This window comes from Podarcis cretensis, assembly GCF_951804945.1.
Source record: "Podarcis cretensis genome assembly, chromosome: 6".
NCBI classification, from domain to species: domain Eukaryota; kingdom Metazoa; phylum Chordata; class Lepidosauria; order Squamata; family Lacertidae; genus Podarcis; species Podarcis cretensis.
Genome location: NC_137175.1, coordinates 193,144 through 199,694, shown reverse-complemented (window position 1 = coordinate 199,694; position 6,551 = coordinate 193,144).

The following is a 6,551-nucleotide window of genomic DNA, read 5'->3' as shown; positions in this document are numbered from 1 at the left end:
CTCCGATCGGGAGGAACTTGCTCCATGGAAAGTGGGGTCTGAACTGCCACGGCGAAGGCGGAGACCCACTGAAATCACAGGCGGGAGAAGCCTGTGGACATGGGATTCGGCTGGCACCTTTTGCGCCTCCCCTACTCGCGGGGAAACCCTGTTTTGGGGATCCGGAGCGACGTGGGGTGAGCGGCGCGGTGCTTTGAATCGACTGCTTCTTTCACGGAGTGAAGCCGCATTGCTGCTGCCAGAGAGCACTGACTTTTTCTTGTGGACAATTGGACTTTAAACAACAACCCGTGAGTAGAACGGAAAATTGGATCTTTAAATATATTAATTTGACATTGAATGGGGAAGGTTCAAAACAGGAAGTCCGCCTTCCCCTTTTGTAAATAGACTGAAGCAAAGAGCTCACAAGTTAAGGTCTTGGAAAGCCTTATGTAAAAGATTAAACTTCCATCGATTGAAATTATTAGACCCCCCTTGGAAGCAGGAGAAGAGGGGGGAAATTTTGGACCGTGTATCCTGCAGGAGAGAGTGATTGTGCTTGTTGGTGCAGTACTTTGGTTTTTTTGGATGTTTGGCGATAGGCCAAGCTTCTTGTAAGCTTCTGCGAATACATTTAGGATGGTTTGGTAGTCATCCTCTGAGTGTACACACATTATGCTGAACAAAAATTAGAATTAGAACAAAAGAGGGAGCTTTGGGGGTTTAGGGTTATGTTGCATTTGTGCAAACAGTGTAGGGGAACGCTCAGGCTCATCATCCTGACTCAAGGCCATGGTACCACTTCTATAATAAATAATAATAATAATAATAATAATAATAATAATAATAATAATAATTTATTATTTATACCCCGCCCATCTGGCTGGGCCTCCCCAGCCACTCTAGGGTGTCACAATCCCCCCCTCCGGCTTTAACATTACCAAAGACTTTCTCAATCATAATCCAGTTATTATGACTTTCAACAGGAAAAAATGTTTGTGTAAAGACTTATTACAAGAAAAGGTTGTACAAGACTGCAAACAGAAGTTAAAACATTTATTGGAGAATAATTCAGACAAAGTCATAGAGATGCAAACAGTTTGGGATTCAATTAAGCTTTCATAAGAGGCTATTTCATACAACATACAGTTGAAATCAAAATTATTCAACTCCCATTGCAAATCAGGTTTATTATCAAAAATTACAGACTTTCGTCTGTTTGCAATGAGCAAATCAAACAAAAGCAATTGAAATAGCTCAACACAATGGATGCTTCAAGTGGTTTCCCTCCAATTCATCTGAATTTGCAACTCCAGTCTCACTAGCATTCAACCCCCTGAATAGAATCCCTCACAACAGCACAAATACAACAGGTGTTGATTAGTTGCACCAGGTGTGCTTGAGCTGGAACACCTGAGATACCTGAACTGGCTAGGGTTAGGGTTAGGGTTTGCTGAGTATCAGATGTGGCTGCAAGTCAGAAATATCACTATGTCAAGAGAATACAAGAATGTAAGAGAATAGATCATCCCCCTTCCCATACAAGAAGATACTGAAGGCACTGAATGGGAGCTTGAGTTGAGAGTCTTGCATTGCAGGGATTGGACTAGATCAGCCTGGGGGAATCCCTTCCAACTCTATAATTCTATGATTCTAATTAGAAAAAGATTATGGAACTTTATTTCAATACATGATTACAGCTGTGAGACTTTTATAAGCAGAAAGATGGAAAGATTCATCATTACCTACCATGGAGGAATGGTTGTTAAAATTATTGGATTTAGCTGAGATGGTGAAGTAGACATGTTTAATCAGAGAAAAATATTGTCAATATTTACTCAAGATTGGACATTCCTTATAGACTTTTTGCATTAAAAAGAAAGTGACCTTATAATATGATATTGAGGATTAAAAATGATATTGGTGGAATTCTGGGAATTATTTTGGAATGGATTCTTTGAACAATTTTCTATATATAGCTGACAGACAAAGAATCAGAAGTTATAATTTTCTTTATTTCTTTTCTTTTTTGTTTGTGCTTTGGTTTAGATTAGTTTTTTATCTTTTAGGTTGACCTTTGAATTCATTTTCAGACTTTAATAACATCTATTTTTAAAAAAGAAAAACTTGTTTGCATTGAATTGCCCTTGCCCCTTTCCTCCCCATTCCCATCCAGGGCATTCCTACTTCATTTCCGAAGCTGCATCCATGCGCTGTTTGCCACAAGCTGTATCAATTCTGTAGGTTCCTGGCAAATCCTGCTCTTTGATGCATTTTCTCTCAAACCAGTTTCAGTCCACTTAGGAAAGTGGATGAGGAGCAAGTGGTGACGTGAACAGCAGTGGCGCAGGCAAAGATGGAAGGGGATGAGGGGGATCCAAAAGGGTCATGTGCTTCATTGGGTAAAGACATCCCCACCCCACCCCCTTTCTGGTGCAAACAACTGCTCTGTGCTTCAGTGTAGCCAGGAGGAGGGATGCCCTCACTGCATGCCAAGCTGTTATTGTGAACATCCTCTCAGTTTGGAGAGTTCCTCACAGTCTTTGTTTCAACCACCCTGAGCAAGCTGTGGGAAATTGTAGTAAAGCTTATTAGTGCTCGTTAATGCATGAAATGGTTAAGACCACAGAATTGTATTCCTAGACTCATCTAGCTCACTCCCCTCACCTGGAAGGAAGTTTCCTCCTTTGTTCAGTCTCTTTCGTCATGAAAACTCACTTAGAATGGGCCAAAGCCTGCTCACTACTAGCTCAGACCATGTGCTTAGAGCTATTTCACTATATTTTGTCACCCCAGATTTCTGCTGCATCTCCCACAGGGCATGTTTTCAGAAAGACTGGTCCAGCGCACCACTAGTGAAATGCTCAGTTTATCTAACATTCAACCACAAAGGGGTTCCAGCCTAAACACCCTTTCCACATTTGCAGTCCTGTCCCATCTCCTGTCTTCGTTGTACTCCTATGAAATACAACTTGGACTTAGAAACCCCTCCAGGAGAAAGCAAAATGAGGAATAACCTCTGCTTTCTGGCCTCACGAGGCATCTTGGAAACCAGGGAGCCAGAGAGCAAGAAAATAAACTGGAAGGGGACTTCTGGGTTGGTGCCTCCGGCAATGGCGGAGTTCCTTGGATCGGGAGGAATTTGCTCCGTGGAAATCAGGGTCTGACCGCCACGGCGAAGGCGGAGACCCATTAAAATCACAGGCGGGAGAAGCTTGTGAATGTGGGATTCGGCTGGCACCCTTTGCGTCTCCCCTGCTCGTGGGGAAACCCAGTTTTGGGGATCCAGAGCGACGTGGGGTGAGTGGCGCGGTGCTTCGAATTGACTGCTTTTTTCACGGAGGGAAGCCGCATTGCTGTTGCCAGAGAGCGCTGACTTTTTCCTGTGGACAATTTGACTCTTAACAACTACCCGTGAGTAGAACGGAAAATTGGATTTACAAACGTCTTAGGAACGGGAAGGTTTCAAACAGGAAGTCCGCCTTCCCCTTTTGTAAATAGATTGAAGCAAAGAAGCTGCAAGCTAAGGTCTTGGAAAGTCTTATGTAAAGGATTAAACTTCCATCGATTAAAATCATTAAACCCCCCTTGGAAGCAGGAGAAGAGGGGGGAAATTTTGGATCGTGTAAGCCTGCAGGAGAGAGTGATAAAAATTAAATTACCACTGCTCTGAACCTGGAAACGGGCTGCCAGTAGATTGACGTTTTGGCAGAGTTCATTGACTGTGAATAAAACGTATGCTGACAGTTAAATAAGAGAAATATATTGTTTCCATTGCCCTCTTCTGCGTTTAAAAAGGAGGAAAAGTAACTGAAAATTGAAACTAACGTTACTTTTGGAACTGTGCTTGAAAGGATTGATACAAGTGGAGACTGTTTCCCTCTAGAGGGAGCTTTTGAAACTGTTACAAGAGTGGAGCTGAATCTCCAGCTGCAGGATAAGAACTGTGAGAATCAAGGATTGACCTTGGACCATTTAAGAATGTCGACAGGAGAAGCCTTAGTGACTGCATTATGCAAGATAAGCTATTCGTTGGAACAGCTTCACAAGAAGACGGATGTTATGGCTACTAAAATTGATAACTTGGGACAAAAAGTGATTAATTTGGGACAAAAAGTGAGCACCAATACAGAAATTATTCAGGATTTGCTACAGGAATCTACTTTAGCAGAACAAAATATGGAGAACGAGAAGGAGAAAGTTGTTGTTGTCGAACCTAAAGTAATACAAGTGGGAGCCTCAGCCTTACAGAGGCAAATTGAGGACTATAAGTTGAGGCCTTTTATGATTGAATCTAGAAAAAGTCAGATTTTGAGGATCGGAGCCCGGCCTGGACTGGAGAAGGAAAGCTGGAAAGATCCCTCCATGCAGGGATTAACTGACTTTTGGGACATGGACTTGGGTCAGGAGGAGACTGGAGTTCTGGGGGCCTTTGGATTTGGAGGAATCTTGAAACATGTCCTGAAATACTTCATGGATTTTAGCTTTAACTATGGAAATTTGGCTGACCTGTTGAGAAGGAACAAAAGTATTGTTAGGTCGGAGTTTCCCCGAGATCTGCTCTATAGCATCAAAGAATATGAAGAAGACCTGCAGAAGGGACTTGGAAAAGAGTTAAGAGCCTTGGACATAAGATCTCCAGGTTGATGGACTGTATGGAGTTGACAGAAGTGACTGGCAGAGTCCGAGACCGGGGAGAGGAGATGGTGGGAGAAGATTGGAAAATTTAAAGTCTATATATAGAAATATTGTAAAATTAATGAGTGATAGAAAAATGTTGGAATGAAATTTTATGGCCTTAGTAGAAATGTTATAAGGAGTTAAGCTTAAATAAGTATACTAGTTTTAATGGAAATAAGATTAAAAATATGTTAAGACATTTATATGATAGAAAATAGAGAAAGATGGAAAGGAATTGCTGAAACAATTAATGGAAGTGGAATACAAAGAGGGAGGTGAGAGGAGGTCGATGAAACAAGGGAATGAAAGATAGAGTATGGAAAAGGTATGATGTATGCTTTTAAATTGTTTTTGTTTTGTTTTGTTTTGTTTATTGTGTTTAGTTTAATGTGTTAAGGTTGTGTTTTGTATTGTTTATATATTGTATTGTATTGTTTTCTTTTTTTCTTTTTTTTGTTTTCTTTCTCTTCTTTCTTTTTTGTAAGCTTTAAAATTAATAAATATTATTATTATTTTTTTAAAAAAGAAAATAAACTGGAAGGGGAGCATGATGCTCAAACCACATTTGGGGCGCCTGCAAATTACAGGGACAGACAAGTGTTTTGCCTTAGGCAACCTCGGTCTTGCACAGATCAATTCCATTAATGATGGTAATTTGCAGCATAAGTAGTTTATGTATGAACCAGAACCACAACAAGGAGGATTGAGAAACTCTCTTGCCAAGGGTTATCCCTCTGCAGCTTCTGTTTTCAGGGTTCTGTTATTCTCCTTCATTCTGCAATTTTTCTGGGGAAACTTAACTTCACTGCCAGCTTCCCAATGGGAGAAGTTTTGTCTTTTTTCTGCTTTTGGTCCTACTTTGGTGTTACCCTCTGGACTGCCAATCCCAGCTTCATAACTGCAGGTGAGGGGGAGGCAGGTGCCCCAGTGAGGATTTTTCTTTTGAACATCACGAGAGCTGGAAGGCAAATCCTCAGAGATGCCCTTCCCCCAAAGCCATTGGGCCTCATTGAGAGGAAGGGGGAGAGGAGCTAACAAGGATTAGTCTTGGACGTCTTCCTTCTTGCACAGTCCCTGGGTTGGGGCTCGCCTCAGTGGGCTTGGGGCATTTCACCCTTGGCTTTTATTCCTCTGCAGGCAAAGGCAGAGGAGAGAGTCTTGAAGTGGGGCAGTGGAACACAGATCCATTGGGGCTCAGGGTGCCACGGAGGGGGTGAGGATGAGCCACCACGCAGCTTTCCTTGGGGGGGCTTGGGGAGTTGCTCTGCCAGAGCTGCCCTGATGGAGGCCAGCACAGTCAAGGGGATCCAGTGGCGCTTCCCTGGCTGGGCCACCCACAGAGCAAATCTCCTTGCCACACCTGCCCAAGGCGGCTCATTGGGAAACTGCTGAACATGCAGAGGGCCAGCAGGACGCCTGCGGAGCCTGAGCAAGAAAGAGAACCCCACTGCAGCCTGCCTGGCCCAACTGTGGATGGGGAACAGAACAGGGTGTGCTGGGGCACAGGTCTGCTTGCCTCAGCTGAAAAAGTGTGGGCGATTAGCAGCCAAACAAAACAAAAGCCTATTCTTACTAGTTAGCATGAGAGGGGGCTAAGATCACAGAGCAGTACTGCTGACAGGCAGAGACTCAGACCATAGAAATACAATTAGTAGAGAGGGCTCTCTCTGAGGCTTAGAATAAAAATTGTCCAGTAGCACCTTAGAGGCCAACTAAGTTTGTTCTGGGTAGAAGCTTTTGTGTGCATGCACAAACTTAGTTGGTCACTAAGGTGCTACTGGACAATGTTTTTATTTATTTTGACTGCGTCAGACCAACATGACAACCTACCTGAATCTGAGGGTTAGGGTTAGGTTGGCAGTCCAACCTAAAAAGTGCAGGTTCTTGCTAGC